Here is a 19,975-nt window from a genome sequence, read left to right as displayed (position 1 = left end):
ACCATTAACATATTTCAATAAAAACACTTTAATTATATTTACTTTCCCATTGTCTGTCCCAGTGTGCTCTTCATGCTGCTGGCCTGCACTCCATACCTTTGGATCCCTGGCTGGGGAACTAAGGTGGAGCACTGGTGGGGAGGAGGTAAGTTTCTCAGTGCAGGAGTAGGAGGAGCAGGGTCAACATCATATCATTGGTGTAGGAAATGGTGTTGAGGGTTATAGTGCAAAGTTTTTTGGGGGTGGAAATGGCAGGGGTATAAATTTAAGCCCAGAGTGTAGAAATAAATGGGTACCTTTCAGATTGACAGACTGTGAGTAGTGGGGTACTGCAAGAATCAGTGCTTGTGAATAGCTGGGGCCCCAATCTCCAGGCTGACTTTTATAAGCCCCCCCACAATTTCAGGGGTCATGGTGTAGGGCCCTGGAAAATACTTCTGGGAGGCCTGCCATGGGCCTCAATGCCAAAAAGGTCCTGCCACATTTTACTGGAGGCAGCAAGGCCTCTGGCTGGCACCCCTTCACATAGTGGTGGAGCCTTCATTTAAATATTTTTAAATACATTCAAAAGCACTTGCCTAGTCCCAATGGCCATCTCACTCCTATATTCCAACCAGTGGCTGGAACTCCCTTGCCTTTCCCTCTGTTTGGAGATGCAAGGCTTGGCACTGGGGAGGGTGGATGAGTGAATTTTTCAGGGAGGGTGTGGAGTGACAAACTAATGTGATTGATTGTGGGGATGGTGGGAAGGGGTTGAGGATCAAAGGGAAGAGTTCGGGGGGGGGGGGGGGGGGGGGTGGTGAAGATTGGGCAAAGATGAATAAAAGCTTTTTCTGGAGGAGAGGACAGTTTATACATGGATCACTCATTGAGGGTTGTGGAAGATGGGTTTCAAAGATTTATTGAAATTTTATTATTTCCTGGAGACTGGGACCTTTTTTTAAAAAAGAAATTTAAATGTCAATGAAGGGTTGAAACCTTAATAAAAAAAAAAAAAAATGGCACCTGCATGGTAGTGCCAGATGCCATTGCTGGGGCCACAGTGGCTGCCCCCTCTACATCATTGGGGGTGGTTGTTCTGCCCCCCCTCCATTTAAATGAGCCACCGCACAAAATATCACGGCAGCTCCGTGGCGCACAAGTTGCTTGTGCGCTGTGCCTTCTTTTGATGCTCGCCACCGATCTTGGCAGTGAGCTTTCAAAATTGAGCTCTATCATTGATTTGGGTGTGGGGATTAAATGTAATTCAACATTTGCAGATGACCTGAAACTAGGTGGAAGTGTGAATTGCAAGGAAGATGCAGAAAAGCTTCAAGGGGATTTGGAGAGGCTAAGTGAGCGAGCAAAAGTTTGACAGATGGAATACAATGTGGAGAAATGTGAGCCCATCCACTTTGATGGAAAAACTGAATATTTCTTAAATGGTGAGAGGCTGGGAAGTGTTGAATTTTAAAGGGATTTGGCTGCCCTTGTTCATGAGTCACTGAAAGCTCACATGCAGGTACAGCAAGCAATTAAGAAGGCAAATGGTATTTTCATCTTCGTTACAAGAGGATTTGAGTGTAGGAGTAAAGATGTCTTACTGCAATTATATAAGAGCCTTGTTGAGACCGTACCTGGAGTATTGTGTACAGCTTTGGTCTCCTTACCTAAGGAAAGATATACTTGCCATTGAGGGAGTGCAACAAAGGTTCATCAAACTAATTCCTGGGATGGAGGGGTTGTCCAATGAGGAAAGGTTAAATAGGCTGGGCCTTTATTCTCCAGTTCAGAAGAATGAGAGGTGATCTCATTCAAACATATAAAATTCTTTTGGGGCTCCACAGGGTTGATGCAGGAAGGATGTTTCCCCTGGCTGGTGAATCCAGAACCAGGAGACAGTCTCAGAATAAGGGGAAGGCCATTTAGGATTGAGCTGAGGAAGAATTTCTTCACTCGGGGTGGTACATCGTTGGAATTCTCTACCCCAGAGGGCTGTGGAGGCTCAGTCATTGAGTATGTTCAAGACAGATTAATAGATTTCTACATATTTTTAAAAATTCAAGGGTTACAGGGATAGTGCAGGGAAATGGTGTTGAAGTAGAAGATCAGCCATGATCTCATTGAATGGTGAAGTGGGCTGAATGGACTACTTTCTTGTGTTCCTGCCCAGGATCCACAGGCCCTACCTGTCAGTCAGCTCTGTACATAGGCTGAAACTGGGGAGCTGCCATGGAGCACAAACTTTGGGCTGTAGCTCACCTGTAAAATTCAAATGAGGTGCCTTACCTGAATGATTTGGGCCTCCATTTACAGCTCTGCAAGCAAACCACCAATATAATGACATTTTGGGGCCTTTAGTATTGAAAACCTGCAACAATAGTTCAGATTTTCCTATCAATAAGGCTAATGGCAGTCACCCTTATTTATGCACAAGTGGGACTGCAACTTCAGGCGAAGGGTAGATGCATGGTTTAAACAAAGATATCCAAAAGTTATTGCTGAGTTGCACTGCTCTGCTATTAACTGAGAAAACAGCATCTCACTGACTCACCATTAAAATGTCTTGAATGGTGTGAAGTTTCTGTTTGTGCAGTAGATGCAAACTAAACTTGCCTCAAAGTTAAGTCTTGGACTTTTTTTAAGTCTGTGCTAAGTGTTAATTGCTAAACAACCTCTGCCACTGAAAATTAAATGTTCTAAGTGTTGGGTTTTATACCTCCTAGGTCTAAATTGTTGGAGATTTTTAAAATGTCACTTTTTTCTACTTTTCCTGTAACTTTTTTTTCTTAGTCCAATGCTTCTTTCCCTCTCTTTATCTCTTTTTTTTTTTCCTGATTTGACAATTCACTCTTCCTTCTCAGTCCTTTTTGCTGTTAATTATACAATCCTTCAATCTGATTCAAGCAGATACACCATTGCTTGCCCTGTTTCCCTCACTGTTATCAGCTTACACTTGCAGCAACTTGCCACACAAATTTAAAAACCTAAATGGGTAAAAGCAAGTCTAGCAAATGGCGGACACCATGAGATGACCTACTACAGTAAATTATGGCCCAATATATTTTGAAAGTAAAATCAAACTAGAAATTCTTTTATGCTTTAACTTCTCTACATTTTATAGATAACATTTTAGAACAAGGTTATTTGATGTGAATAGACAGTGACTTATTTACAGCCATTCCCATCAATTTGTTACAATTATGATTGGATTTTTTTCTGTGGAGGTAGCTGAAGAGATATGGAAGCACTGCTTGTGATCTTTGAAAAATTCCCTAGATTCTGGAACAGTCCCAGTGCATTGGAAGTAGCATCTATAACTTTTTACTGTTAAAGAAAGGAAGGATAGAGAACTGGTAACTACAGACCAGTTAACCTGACATCAGTTTCTGATAACAGCAGTTTTGAGTAGCAGTATCAAATGTAGGCAGGCAATGTGAGAATACCAAAATGAACAAATCCAGAATGACAACAGAATGAAGAAACAGTTGCAGGTTGTTCCACGCTCACATTCAACCACTGAGTATAGAAGTTTATAGTCAGATTTTTACAATAGTTTTTGCATATACAATAAATGCCATTTAAAACAAGAAACCTTCTTTGTCTTTGTTTTAAATAGATCATTTTCATGGCTTGTTGTGACACCATGAAATTTACAATTTTTAAATATATAAAATTGTGAAATTCAGAGTTCTTAAAATGCCATGACTGAATTTGGTAGGGCCCTGGCTATATATTACAAAATTTCCATCACTAAATGAGACACAATCTCTTCTACAGCAAAGGCATGGTGGGCCCTATCCTCAGACAGTAAAAGCTCAACAATTATTTCCATATGAAACAATTACAACTTGTCTAGATGGGGACCAGAAGATTGTTGTCAAGTCAATCTAAATGGTTAATCAGTCTATGCTGATAACATACCTTCTTGGAAAATAAGTAGCTCTCTACAAACTGCACATCTATGATGGACAGTCTAAGGTTGGCATTACAGATAAAATTGTGTATTCTATATCCCAGGGATTTTAAAAGTTGATTTCACCATTTTGAGATTTTGTTTGCAATAACAGGCCTGTCATGTGGTTATCATTGTTATAAATTCTCGAGGGAGAAAAAAATAACATTTATCTCCTGACAACTAACAAAACGATATAAAAACAGCAGCAGTCTCTGGCATGTGTTTGATTGGAAAGTGCCAAAGCAATGAATAGGGACCAAATGCAAATGTGTAAGAATATTGAAACTAGAGAGGGAGGATGGGTATGTATTTGTGCTGGTAGCAGCTATGGCAATGAAATATTTGCTAGATGCAACACTTGCACATGGTAGTTCAACTCAGTGCTAGAAATAAGTTGCTCAGCTAAGTAGGGGTTAAAAATCAAACAGAATTTAGACTAATTATTGACGTCTGGTTACTTTCATTACAACGTGTGTGGATGTTCGTTCAGTTGTGATACCACCCACCCTCATGATAAATAGCATGTATACAATAACCAATTATGCTCAGATATGAAAAGTGACCTCTTGGAGTAGTAATGCTGGAAGCTTCCAAGATCTTGAGCTTTGTTGGCACCTTCAGGGGAAAAAGGAAGAAGGAAAAAAACAAAAACAAATGGAAAAGCAGCCTTTGGTATCATTCTTCATAGCTAACTTTTTAACCTTGATCTACAACAGAACTTCATAATGAAAAAAGTTATGAATTCCCAATTATAATTTAAACTGAGGAACAATTTTAGTATCTGGAAATTTCTGCATGATAAACATTAAAGACTTATTCATGTTTTACATAAATCTGCCCAGGCATGCACTATGAAGAGGTCACTCCATAGTTGCCTCACAGCAACGGAAACAACACGGAAGGCAGCAGTTACAGGTTATAAGTCCAGCTCAATTGGCATAGAGATTGGGCACCACAGGTTGCCTGGGGGACTTCAATGCCAGGGTTGGGGCCAACAATGACTCATTGCCCACCTGCCTTGGGCACTATGACATTGGAAGGATGAATGAGAATTGACAGACTGCTTGAGTTGTGTACCTATCATAACTTCCATCACCAACTCGTTCTTTCTCTCTAAACCCTGTCACCAGGTTTCTTGGAGGCACCCAAGATCATGTTGGCACTAGCTGGACCTCATCACAAGGCAAGCCTCCTTAAACTCTTCAAATCACACACAGCTTCCACAGTGTGGACTGCAACACTGACCACTCCCTGGTGTGCAGCAAGGTTAGACTCAAACCAAAGAAGCTGCATTGCTCCAAGCAGAAGGGCCACCCATGCATCAACACTAGCAGAATTTATTATCCACAACTGTTACAAAAATTTCTAAATTCACTTGAAAAAGCCCTTGAAAACACTCCCACAGGGGATGCAGAGACCAAGTGGGCCCACATCAGATGCCATCTGAGTCAGCCATGACCACCTTTGGCAAACATGTGAAGTGGAATGCAGACTGGTTTCAATCTCATTTTGAAGAGCTGGAACCTGTTGTAGCTGCTAAGCGCATTGCATTGCTGAACTACAAAAAAGCCCCCAGTGAGTTGACATCCATAGCACTTCAAGCAGCCAGAAGTGCTGCACAAAGAACCACCTGGCACTGTGCAAATAACTACTGGCAACACCTAAGCAGTCATATTCAGCTGGCCTCAGATACCAGAAACATCAGAGGAATGTATGATGGCATTAAGAGCTTTTGGGCCAACCATCAAGATCACCACCCCCCCTCAAATCTAAATCAGGGACACAATCACTGACCAACACAAGCAAATGGCCCATTGGGTCGAACAGTACCTAGAACTACTCCAGGGAAAATGTCACGGAGACTGCCCTCAATGCACCCCAGTCTTTGCCAGTCATGGATGAGCTGGACATACAGCCAACAAAATCAGAACTCCGTGATGCCATTGATACTCTAGCCAGTGGAAAAGCCCCTGGGAAGGATGGCATTACCCCTTAAATAATCAAGAGCCTGCTATACTCTCAGCACTCTACAAACTGCTCTGCCTGTGCTGGGACAAGGGAGCAGTACCACAGGACATGTGCAATGCCAATATCATCACCACCCTCTAAGAACCAGCATGACTATGGTGACTGCAACAACTACTGTGGAATCTCCCTGCTCAGCACAGTGGGGAAAGTCTTCGCTCGAGTTGCTTTAAACAGGCTCCAGAAGCTGGCCAAGTGTGTCTACCCTGAGGCACTGGTTTTCGAACAGAGATTGACCATTGACCTGCTGTTCTCCCTTTGGCAGAGTTTCTCCTGTAGCTGACAACAACAGATGCCCCTCTACGTTGCTTTCATTGATCTCACCAAAGCCTTTGACCTTGTCAGCAGACGTGGTCTCTTCAGAATACTGGAAAAGATCGGATGTCCACCAAAGCTAAGTATCATATCATTCCATGACAATATGAAAGGCACAATTCATAGCGGTGCCTCATCAGACCCCTTTCCTATCCTGAGTGGAGTGAAACAGGGCTGTGTTCTTGTACCTACACTGATTTTCTTCTCCCTGCTGCTCTCATGCATTCAAGTCTTCAGAAGGAATTTTCCTCCACACAAGATCAGGTGGTGGGTTGTTCAACCTTGCCTGTAACAGCAAAGACCAAAGTACAGAAGGTCCTCATCAGGGAACTCCTCTTTGCTGACAATGCTGCATTAACATCTCATTGAAGACTGTCTGCAGAGACTCATCGACATGTTTGCAGCTGCCTGCAACAAATTTGGCCTAACCATCAGCCTCAAGAAAATGAACATCATGGGACAGGACGTCAGAAATGCTCCATCCATCAATATCGGCAACCACACTCTGGAAGTGGTTCAAGAGTTCACCTACCTAGGCTCAACTATCACCAGTAACCTGTCTCTCAATGCAGAAATCAACAAGCACATGGGAAAGGCTTCCACTGCGATGTCCAGACTGGCCAAGAGTATGGGGAAAATGGTGCACTGACACAGAACACAAGTCTGTATCAAGCCTGTCCTCAGTACCTTTCTCTAGGCAGAGAGGCCTGGACAACATATGTCAGCCAAGAGTGACTTCTCAATTCATTCCATCTTTGCCTCCAGATGCCACTTGGCATCAGGTGGCAGGACTGCATCTCCAACACAGTAGTCCCTGAGGCAGCCAACATCCCCAGCATATACACTACTGAGTCAGTGGCATTTGAGATGGCTTGGCTATGTGAGCTGCATGGAAGATGGCAGGATCCCCAAGGACATGTTGTACAGCAAGCTCACCACTGGAATCAGACCTACTGGCTGTCCATGTCTCCACTTTAAAGATGTACGCAAACATGACATGAAGTCCTGTGACATTGATCACAAGTCGTGGGAGTCAGTTGCCAGCAATTGCCAGAGCTGGCGGGTTGCATAAAGGCAGGGCTAAAGTGACTATTTGGAGACTTGGCAGGAAAAAAGCACAAGGGGAGAGCCAACTGTGTGTAACAGCCCCAACAACCAATTTTTTTCTGCAGCACCTGTGGAAGAGCCTGTCACTCTAGAATTGGTCTTTATAGCCACTCCAGGCACTGCTCCACAAACCACTGACCACCTCCAGACACTTACCCATTGTCTCCTGAGACAAGGAGGCCAAAGAAGAAAAAAAGACTTGCCTTGAAAGCTGAAAATAAAATTTAATCGATACCAAGTGATTGCTGAATTACTAAATACTCGGGCAGTTTGTTTCTGGAATGTTGAAGTGCAAACTGTTCTGGAATTCTAGACAAGTTAAGTGATTAGGTAACAAGATGTGTGGTTATTAACTTTGGTAGTAAAAACAGAAAAGCAGGATTTTTTTAAAAGACATGAAAATTTTAAATATTGATACTGAGATTGGGATGTTCTTGTACAAGGAACACAAAGTTAGCATGCAGGTACAACAAGCAATCAGGAAGACAAATGGCATGTTGGCTTTTTTTTTGCAAGGGCATTGAACTGCAAGAATAGGGAAGTTTTGTTACAATTGCCTAGGGCTTTGAGACTACACCTGGAGTTCTGTGCTGTTTTGGTCTCCATATCTAAGGAAGGAAATACTTGGAGGCAGTACAGCAAAGTATCAATAGGTTGGATCCTGGGATGAGAGCATCATCCTATGATGAGAGGCTGAGCCAATTAGGCCTGTACTCCCAAGTTTAGAAGAATGAAATCTCATTGAAACATAGATCCTGAAGGGACTTGACGTAATAAACCTGAGATCGATTTGCCAGACAGGGGAAACAAACACTGGACCTCAGAATAAGGGTTTGATTGTTTAGGACTGAGATGAGGAGGAATTTCTTCACTTGGGTTATTGTGAATCTGAAATTCTCTACCCCAGGGTGTTGTGGATGTTCCATCGCTGAGTATATTCAAGGCTAAATTGGACTTTTTTGGTCCCTGAGTCGAGGGATATGGGGAGTGGGTGGGAAAGTAGAGTTAAAGCAGAAGATCAGCCATGATTGTATTGAATGGTGAAGCAGGATTGAGGGGATGAATGGTCTACTCCTATTTATTTAATTATTTATGTACAGCAGTGGAACTCCTCCTAATTTAAAGTCTGTACATCCTTTATTGCTTCTCCCCTGCCACCTCCCTCCACCCCCCCCCCCCCCACCGAATTGCAAAACTGTGGCAGCTAAACTTTGAATCCCTAAACAAATCTCACCTAAAGATAAGAAATTCAAAGCCAACAATTCAAGGTTTATCAGCATCTAATTTCTCAATGTGTTTTTAACAAATTCGCTGTCTTGGTTGTCACACCTCAGGCTGAAATGAATCACACTTGAAATCACAGCTGTAACTTTAACAGATTTAACAAGTGTTTTATTAAAGACTCTGTAGAGTTCTTGCTTACTGCTCTCACTGGGCTACAAAGCTATTTGACCTTAGAACAAACCCCAGGTCAGGTGTTCTCCCTAAAGCGCAAAGCTACTTTCCATTTCCCTTCCATGTACCATATATTCTCAAATACTCACGCTCATACAATCATGACAGTGGCTGGTAATTTTAACTGGTACGTAATGGGTGGAAGCAGATTAGCCATTAATTGTACACCCTGCTCAATTTGCCTTTCCTTTGACTGTCAGGAAGACTATCACCTAGCCATAGGACTTAAGTTTCTTGCTACATTTCTCCAACCTCTAGTAGAGTTGAATCAATTGAGCTGATCTTGGTGTCAGATCATTCAAGAGCTACTGATATTGAAAAGCCTCTTTTATTTTCTCTTTACTGGAAGGAAACTGAAATATATTTGATCTTGGATATTATTGAATTTTTCATTTCATGTTAACAAGTCCAATGTAATAAAATTGTACAATTTTAACATTTTTCCTTCATGTGGACCCCGTATCCCTCTTGGATCACAATGGAAAATAATGATGCATGCCAACCACTTTTTTGAAGAAAACATGATTTAAAAATAACTATTCTGAAACAGATTGCAGTGCCTGTTTAATGATGTACAGCAGCAAATGTGTGTTGGATGATTTCTTTTGGGCCTCCTTATCTCGAGACAATGGATACGCGCCTGGAGGTGGTCAGTGGTTTGTGAAGCAGCGCCTGGAGTGGCTATAAAGGCCAATTCTGGAGTGACAGGCTCTTCCACAGGTGCTGCAGAGAAATTTGTTTGTCGGGGCTGTTGCACAGTTGGCTCTCCCCTTGCGCCTCTGTCTTTTTTCCTGCCTGTTGGATGATTATTATTCCAATTAGCCTGTGAAAATTGAATCAGGTGACTATATCTCATTGAATTATAACTGGTAAGAGGGTGTTGGCTTCCAGTGCATTATGCACAGTGCACTACACCTGGAAAGCTTTATTTGCTTCAAATGGTGAAATTTTGCATCATTCCACAGTATATCTGGGCCACGAGTTCACAGTTGCCACAAGTACCATCTTAAATCAGTGCAGCATGTGCTAATGGATAGGAATCAAGTTTTGGTCTGCAGCAAAGCTGTTCTATCAGCTGATTTCTGATGTACAAATCATGTGATTTGCATGCTGTTTGGGCCATGAAGCAATATAAAGAATAGCACACCGTATTTAGTGTTTCCTCAATTGGAATCAAATTAATGTTTAATAGAACAATTATAACCGTGGTACAAGGAAACTAACCTTTATTCTTTCTATAAAAGAATAGGGGCTGAATTTTATTCGAGCTCCACCCCTTTAAACTCAGCAGGGGGCCTGCATTCAGTGTCGGTTGCCGAGCCCCTGCGATATTACGCGTGGGTGCTCATTTAAATAGAGGGGATGGAGCAGCTGCCCTCTGACAGAGGGCAACTGCTGCGTCCCTCGCAATGGCATCTGGTGCCACTGTGCAGGCACTGGTCCCATTTTTAAACTGCTTTAAGCCCTTACAATTTAAATTTTTCAGGAAATTAGTGATTTCTAAAATATAAAATTAAGTGGCCCTTCCCCAACCCCCTCATCAGTCATTTCATTGACTGAAATGATTAACAATTGATTTTTTCAAATGTGAACTTCCTCGACCCCACAACCTTCAATCTTTTTTGTCCTTCAATCCCTTCCCACCATCCCCACATCCAATCAAAATTGCTCCTCCCACCCTGAAATTTTTATTACTTCCCTCCACCACACCCCTCCAACCCATCAGGTTCTCACCTCTGAACTCTGCATTGAGTTCTGAAGGTGCGCAAAGGCCAAATGGAGGCCACAAAATCAGCATGGGACAGCAGGCAATTAATTTGAATATATTTAATGGCAATCTACATATGGAGATGAAGGGCTTGCCACCAGGTGGTGGGGGGCTGGACTGAGGCTCTTCTCGCTCTTTTCCACCCCCCCTGACACTGGTAATATGTGGTGGGCTCGTCGCGGGTTGAGGCAGGCCTCTCCTTGCAGGATTTTACTGGCCCCCACGCTGCAACCCGCAGCATCGGGCGGCTGGTAAAATTCAGCCCAAGTTTTCACCAGACTGATATCCATCATCTTCGGAGATTTTGATTCACCAAACAGATGCACTTTGAGGAATTGAGTGGATTTGGAGTGACAAATTACACAATTACAGTGAAAGTGACTACCATACCATCTTCATCTATTCAACTTTTTGAAATGGCCATCAGAAATTCCCAATTCCTGAATATTTTCTTGCGTTCTGAAATTAGTTTTCCAGCATTTGAATAGCAATTATTGAAAAACAAATATGGATTCCTAGTAAACCTGTTTGGCGTCAACTGGAGTATCGTGTCCTGTTCTGGGTGCTGTACTTTAGGAAAGATGTCAAGACATTAAAGCACAGAAAAAATTCATGCAAACAGTTCCTGGGATGAGCAACTTCAGTTACAGACTGGAGAAGAGGGTTGAGGAGATTTGATAAAGGTATTCACTGGACAGAGTTGATAGGGGAAAACTGTTCCCATTGGCAGAAAGATCAAGAACAAAAGAGCACAGATTGAAGGTAATTGGCAAAGGAAGCAATGGTGACATGAGGAAAAACATTACCACTGAGCAAGTGGTTATCATCTGGTATGCACTGCCTCAGTGTGGTGGGTGGGTGCAGGTTCAATCAAGGCATTCAAGAGGGAATTGGATTATTATCTGAACAGGAAGAATGCGCAGGGGTACGGGGAGAAGGTGGGGAAGTGGCACTCAGTAAATTGCTGCTTTGGAAAGCCAGCGCAGACATAATGGGCCAAATGGCCTCCTTTGCTGTAATTTCCAGTCACACTGAGTACAGCATTCTGGTGATTCATTGTGTTGCCATTGATCTGCTACTGCTTATCCTTGTGTGTCAACTTTTTCTTGGTCAATCAGACATCTTGGTCACTAGTGCCAGACAGATGAGATTAACCCTAAAGACAATGCACAGGACAGGGGGTAATTTTAACTGTTCTGTCTGGATGAGGAAACGGGTGATTTATGCCTCATACATTATTCTTCTCCATTGACTTCATCAGCTTGAACCCCACAAGATCCTATTATGCTTTTTACTGCTGCTGGTGGCACCTAGAAATTTCAAAACAGTGTATCTCAAACTCCAACTGTGCAAAATTTGAAAATTCTGCTGAAGGATGAATGATACCAATCAAGGAAATTGATGAAACCAAATTAAATTATAAAATTTCCATAGCGCAAGTTTCCACAGCATGGGGCCCACATTAATTTTCAAATAAGTTTGAGCATCATTCATACTCAGCATGTATTACAGCACCACCACATGACTTTAAAGATGAATAGTTTACCACTTTGTGACAATGGGGCAATTAACCATTTACTTTATTTATAAAAAAAAAAAAAATCATCCAAAATAATGGAGACAACATTTCACTACATATGAATTAACTCATTACATTCCTGCATCCTTTTTTATGCATGTTATGCTTTACTCGAATATAAAGCCAAAATCTTCCTTCGGCAAAATTCCAATATTCCCATTATTTATCTAACTGACTGAAACAGCAAAGATATATTTCCTCTGCTGCTGGTACTTTTTCTGAGTTTAAAAATTACCTTGGTGTATAAAGAAGGCTGATTCAAATCATAACCTATTTTTCAAATTCAAGTAACCCTCTTATTTCTAACTGGTTCTCTTTTCTTTGGCCTCCTTATCTCGAGACAATGGATATGTGCCTGGAGGTGGTCAGTGGTTTGTGAAGCAGTGCCTGGAGTGGCTAAGAAGGCCAATTCTAGAGTGACAGGCTCTTCCACAGGTGCTGCAGAAAAATTTGTTTGTCGGGGCTGTTTTGCAGTTGGCTCTCCCCTTGCGCTTTTGTCTTTTTTCCTGCCAACTGCTAAGTCTCTTCGACTCGCCACACTTTAGCCCCACCTTTATGGCTGCCTGCCAGCTCTGGCAAACGCTGGCATCTGACTCCCATGACTTGTGATCAATGTCACAGGACTTCATGTCATGTTTGTAGACGTCTTTAAAGCAGAGACATGGACGGCCGGTGGGTCTGATACCAGTGGCGAGCTTGCTGTACAATGTGTCCTTGGGGATCCTGCCATCTTCCATGCAGCTCACATGGCCAAGCCATGTCGAGCGCTGCTGACTCAGTAGTGTGTGTAAGCTGGGGATGTTGGCCGCCTCAAGGACTTCTGTGTTGGAGATATGGTCCTGCCACCTGATGCCAAATATTCTCCGGAGGCAGCGAAGATGGAATGAATTGAGACGTCGCTCTTGGCTGACATACATTGTCCAGGCCTCGCTACCATAGAGCAAGGTACTGAGGACACAGGCCTGATACACTTGGACTTTTGTGTTCCGTGTCAGTGCGCCATTTTCCCACACTCTCTTGGCCAGTCTGGACATAGCAGTGGAAGCCTTACCCATGCGCTTGTTGATTTCTGCATCTAGAGACAGGTTACTGGTGATAGTTGAGCCTAGGTAGGTGAACTCTTGAACCACTTCCAGAACGTGGTCACCAATATTGATGGAGCATTTCTGACATCCTGCCCCATGATCGTTTTTCTTGAGGCTGATGGTTAGGCCAAATTCATTGCAGGCAGCTGCAAACCTGTCTATGCAACTCTGCAGGCAGTCTTCAGTGTGAGATGTTAAAGCAGCATCGTCAGCAAAGAGGAGTTCCCTGATGAGGACTTTCTGTACTTTGGACTTCGCTCTTGGACGGGCAAGGTTAAACAACCTGCCCCCTGATCTTGTGTGGAGGGAAAATCCCAAAAAGTGTGGGTGCGAGAACACAGCCCTGTTTCTCACCACTCAGGGTAGGAAAGGGGTCTGATTAGCCGCAATGTTGAATTGTGCCTTTCATATTGACATAGAATGAGGTGATAATACTTAGTAGCTTTGGTGGACGTCCAATTTTTTTCTAGCAGTCCGAAGAGACCACATCTGCTGACTAGGTCAAAGGCTGAGATCAATGAAAGCAATGTAGAGGGGCATCTGTTCACGGCATTTCTCCTGTATCTGACTAAGGGAGAACAGCATGTCAACGGTCGATCTCTGCACAAAAGCCACACTGTGCCTCAGGGTAGACGTGCTCGGCCAGCTTCTGGAGCCTGTTTAGAGCGACTGAAGCAAAGACAGTGGGTTGTAAATATCCACAGAACATAAATCAATTTAGATACAAAATGTGGAGATAAATGTGATATCAGGATTATGAAATACATATAAAATGGGTGAAGTTTGAGAAACTGTTAAATACAAATTGTGAACAGTAAACAGCAGAAACAGATACATGGCTGAGTATATTTTTTTCAAATTTAATTTAAGAATGTCAAATCATTTAGAGCTCATAGTTCTGATGAGAATGCAATAGGCTTAAACAGCTCCTTTTTTAATAAACGAACAAAACATGATTAGCTGAATCAAGGTTGTTCAATGGACCATATGTGGCCTCCAAGCTACAGCATTCTAACTGTTGAAGCCCAGGTAACAACTCAATTTGTTCTTTAAATTTCTTACCTTCTAATTTGTTCTTTGAATTTTATGGACCTTGAGTTTTGAAGTGAGCTACTCTTAGCACTGTCTTCATGTAGATGGATGAAGCCTAAATCAGATCTCCCCCCACCCCCCACCCCAACCCACCAGCTGAAGTTTAAAAATAGTATCACTTTACTGAGGTGCTGGGATTCAGTGCTGACCTGCACAAAAGTGATCATCTATTCGTGCTTGTTGCCATCCCCACTATCAGTGGTGGTTGAAAATCCAACTCTTATTTCACAAAATTGTTGTAAGATTGCCTTTTAAAAGTGATATTCCTTTTAAGAGCTTAGTATGCTAATGAGCTATGTACCAGGATCTAGTCATGTGACTCCAAACCAGAGTCACTCTGCAACTGTAACACTTGGAGTAAGGTTCTGTAAATAGTTTGCTCTGTACTGTATAATAATGCTCAGCTGTCATAAACCTGTTTGAGAACTTCAATCAACTGGCCTCCACTCATCTCATTTTATGTTGCATCAGACAACAAAGAACTCATAATGAAAATAAATTGGGTTATTTTTAGAGTCCATGTTATTTCAATTATCCCAAATCCAAACAGCAGTTTTGTTGGACTGTCGGGACTTGCCAAACACTTGTTTTCTTGGTATACAGCATTGGGCAGGAACCTCCAAGACCATATCTACAAAAAATAAAAATGTGATTATCCACTTCAAGTTCAGGATGTTTTTCTCGAGTGCTTGAAACAGCAACTCATAAATTTATCAATTCCAATTCTTCTAGAAACAAATGTTCTGTCTGATGGTTTTACATCAGATCTGAAGTGCTTGCAATTACTTTTGGAGGAAATGCTTATGCCCAATTTCTAGCAAAGGTTGCTTTGTAATTCTGTGAAGTTCTTTTATGTGAAAGAACGACACTTAATAATCCAGCACCATCAACACCTGTAATTCCAAAATCCATGATCCCCCTGTTTAAAAGAAAAGCAAAGCGGAGAATCTGGGTCTGCTTGAGTAAGAGGTGAATTTGTCAACTTGTGAATTCCTTCAGTCACCATAAGGAAATATTCACTCAAATTAAGAAATTTGAAATTTAATAATACCCAACATATGTTTACATTCAGCAATGCAAAAGCTATTGGTGAATTAAAGACATCTGTCAATAGAAAGGGTTAACTTCTTTGCATGTTAGAAGGCCCCAATAAAATACAGCCCATTTTCAGTTTCACACATGTAGGTCGCTTCATGTAATTTTAAAATGAACTTTGTGTAAAGAAAAAGAACCAAACTCCACTTCCCTTTTTTTCATCAACTTTGAGATTAAACTGCAATTTTTTTTGTTCAAGCATTTGATAGGTCTGTCCAAAATGCCATTGACAAAGAGAAAAAAAAAAATGATCAGTCACTTTTCTTTACCTTTTAAGCATGGTCAATCACAACTTCAAAGGATGCTGTCAATTTGCTAACAGCTATCACACTCCTGTATAACCAAGATTATTAATCTCCTCTCTCATTCCATTTAAGATTACCCAAACTTTTAAAAACAATATTTACACTCTCCAACACTCAAACTCCAAATGCTTGCATTCTATTCAACATTAACTCTTTATCTACTCCAAATCATTAAGCATTTAAGAAATTCAAGAATGTGTTTTTTTTTGTGCTGGTCTCACAGCTGGAATTCGAAACCTCCATATAATTTACAATAACCAAAATTTCACCAGTCAAGTCTAGTTTTCACAATTTTATAGGTTATTTTAGCTTAATAACTCCCATTTAATTCAAACAAACTTATTTTACCAGTTCTGTATTGTATTACATTTATCAAAATATCACATGCATACAAAAATCCAGTAAATTACATTTTTTTTTTCTTCAGGCAGTTTTCCAAATGACTAATTATATTCACAATTTTTTTTTTTCTAAAGATAAACATTAACCTTCACAGCTAAACAAAACCTTTAACATTCTTACACATTGAAAAGGAGGGTGGAGAGCAACAGTGGCAGTCACCATTACATCTGCTGCATAGCCCTTGGGCCAGTCTGCCACTGTTGTGGTGCCCACTAATGGACCACTTCAATATGAAGTGGGAGCACCCTTTTGTCCTGATAAAATGTCAAGTTATCCTTTAATGTAAAGTCTCCTCTTTGGCTGCCTGGATTGATTTAATTCAAGGTTCCTCACCCTGCACCCTGACGCAATCTAAAAGGATTGTCACTTTGAATTTTATTAATCTGTTACTGCAAAGCCATGGATGATTCCCAAACTTCTAAGGCAATCATGAACTTCTTGGCTAGCTGATCTGCCTTGCCATTCTCATTGCTCCAAGAGGCAATTTTACAATGGGCTTTGACCGCCCCTGAGGGCTTTTGCTTTCTCCCAGTCTCTGCCAGAATCCATTGGATAACCCTGCAGAAGGCAACACTTGGTCAGCCACAGAAGTAAATCCTATTTTATTCCACATTACTTGTTTGTTGAAACCTGAGGGGGTAGTAGGGAGTCAGTTACAAAAACAGGTCTCAAACTTGCATAACCAAATTAAGAAAACAGTGCTTTATAAATGTTTAAATTGATTTTAAACAAGACCACACATTTTTAATTTAAACTGCCTAAAGCAATAGCAGTTTTAACTGGAATCTTATTAAAACAATGACCTCCCTTGAAGTATTAATTAATTTACAACCAGACAACTTCCTCCAATTGCAACTTAAGAGCTGTAACTGAAAACAAACATCACCAGGCACATTTTTAAGAGACTGTCAAGGTTACATTTAATTATTAAAAAAAAAAGTTGTGCTGTTAACAGTTGCAGGAATAAACATCAGTCAAAATAAATCCACACCATTGCCTTTAACAAATGCAATTCTGTGTGCACAATCTTAAATTGAAATGAACATACTCAACAAACATATTCACACTTTCATGTACCCTAAAACTATTTGAATTCTTGTAATAGGTTACAACCTTTAAAATTCAGTCCATAAAATTTGGAACTTTATCAGTGCAGTGTTATGAAAACGGCAGCCTTTCAACATGAAAGTGCTGCCACTGAGCCCCCGCGATATTACGCACGGGGGCTCATTTTAAATAGAGGGGGCAGAGCAGGAGTCCCCCGTGACGTAGAGGCGGTGGCTACCGCATCCCCGGCAACAACGTCTGGTGTCACTGCATCGGAGCCATTTTTAAAGGGCTTCAAGCCCTCTACTTGCACTTAAGTTTTTAAATGCATTGCAATAAAATGTTATGCACATTTCCAATCCCCTCTACCATCACCTCAATGAATAATCTATGTATTTATCCTACCCCCCAAAAACATTGAATTTTCCACCACAAACTCTTCTTTCTCCACCCCCCAGCTTTCTTTTCTTTAACCTTCAACCCTTCCCACCATTCCCTCACCCAATCGCATTCATTTTTGCCACTTCACCCCCACCGCCCTGATAATTTTACTTTCCCCCCCCCCCCCCCACCAGTTTGTCACCTCAGAACTTGTATGGTGTTCTGAAGGTGCGCAAGTTGCCTTCGGCCATCAAATCAGTGTGGGGTGGCCACCGCCAGCAGGTATGCTTATCTGCATCTAATTTTTGTTAACTTAATATTTAGATGAAGGCCCCGCTGTCAAGTGGCGGAGGGGCCACACCGAGCCTCCCCCCCCTGCTGCCAGTAATATGCAGCGGGCCCTTCTCATCATCGGGGGTCAAGGTGGGCCTCTCCCTGCAGACTTTTACCAGACCCCTGTTGCAACCCATGGTGTTGAGGGGCTGGTAAAATTCAGCCCCATGTAGTATTCCCAAGTTGAGGCCAAAGAATACACACACACTTCAAATCAGTTCAAAACCCAAAGCAGGACTCAAAATATCTCAAACAATACACTTGTTTTCTCCATGTATGTATAAACATATAACACATGTAAACAGCATAAATACATTGATTTAAAATGCATCCAACATCAAAGACAAAACTACAGAGTTAATATGCTTTTAGCTCTGAAAAGAGAAGATCTGACACTGAAGGAAAACATCTAACCGATACATTTTTAAGAGACTTTCAAACAAAAGAAATGCTGAAGAAAGCAGCTTTTAACTTTTTCTTTTCCCTAACCCTTTTTGTTGCACCTCAAGTGTCCAACCCAAAGTTTTTTTTTGCAACTTTCACAGCATTTGTCTATGAAAGGATTGATGTTAACCACTCCTCCTCCTTCTGTTACGACCAGGGTGGGAGTAATGCACTGTTAATTCAGTCCCACGACTCCATAGGTCATAGCATATTAGTAAAGTTTCCCACCTACTGGAAAATAGCCAAATTAAACACACTATTTCTTCCCCAGAATAAAGCGCACCAAACCAGGTTTCTTTTAACAACAGAATTAACTAATTATGAATAAACTAAGTCTTAAACAATAATGTGATAACTCTATGGCCTGAATTTTATTTGCGTGACCTCTGCAGCGAGGCCACATTCAGTGGCCGCCACTGAGTCCCCTGCTCGGGTCTGCAAAAAAAAAAAACCCGATCCACCCAAGTCCTTTTTTTTTTCCTGTGCCTGACCCGACCCAACCATCAGTTAACTCACCTTTCGTTTTTCACTTTGTTGCTGATCTGCACGTGCTTAAAATAACTAACAAAACCACCAAGTCAAAATTGCATTAACAATGGAGCCACTTACCTGTGATGGAACATGTTTGACCCGGCCTGACCCAAGCCCAAAAGCCAGACCTGGATGTGCGACCCGACCCAAACCTGACACATGTCATTGGGTCCCGTCGGGTAGCAGGCTTTTACCCTGTGATACTACATGTGGGGGGCTCATTAGCATCACTGTGACCACCCCCCCCCCCAACCCCGAATATTACGTGGGGAGAGGTGGGACATACAGCGCAGAGAGGAACCTTTTGACAGCTGTGCAGCAGGTACTGGGGCCCTATTTAAAGCGCCTCAGCACCTGCTTCCTGACAGCTGCCGAATAAATACTTACCTCACTGTTGAAGAGTGGGACTGCTGTCAATCTGGCAGCAAAGTAGAAAGTGCTGGAGAAACTAAACAGGTCAGGCAGCATCTGTGGAGCGAGAAGCAGAGTTAACTTGTCCAAGGTCACAGACCTGAAAGTTAACTCTGCTTTTCTCTCCACAGATGCTGCCTGACCTGCTGAGTTTCCCCAGCACTTTACGCTTTGCCACATACTTACCCTGCTGTGTCCCAGTCTCCTGTGAAGTTGCGATCCTCTTCTCCCACTCAAGTGTTACATTGCTTCTTGTGGGCATGCTGCATCTGGGTGAATAACCTTAATTTCGCATATTCCAGGATGTGAGACTTAAATGTACCTTAAAAGGCAAATACACAACAGAAATAAAACTAATTGAAGAATGGGCTTCTAATCATCTGAAAAGCCGCAGACGAATATGCAGTTGGAATCTCTAATCATTTTTCTGCTAACTGTTGTGAAAGGACACGTAATGATTTTTGTAAAAATAACCCAGGAAAATATGTTAATATTCTAGCTGCATTGCCAAGTAAAAATATTACACCAATAACTACGATCAGCTGCTGAAGAAGCAATGTGTTCGTGAACATGTATCAATGTGTAATAGATGAAAAAACCATAACAGCACAGATTTCCTCACTAGTCCTGCATTGGTTTTCAAACAGGTGCATGACAAATCTT

This window comes from Heterodontus francisci, chromosome 7, assembly GCF_036365525.1.
Source record: "Heterodontus francisci isolate sHetFra1 chromosome 7, sHetFra1.hap1, whole genome shotgun sequence".
Lineage (NCBI taxonomy): Eukaryota > Metazoa > Chordata > Chondrichthyes > Heterodontiformes > Heterodontidae > Heterodontus > Heterodontus francisci.
This window is presented reverse-complemented; position numbering follows the sequence as displayed.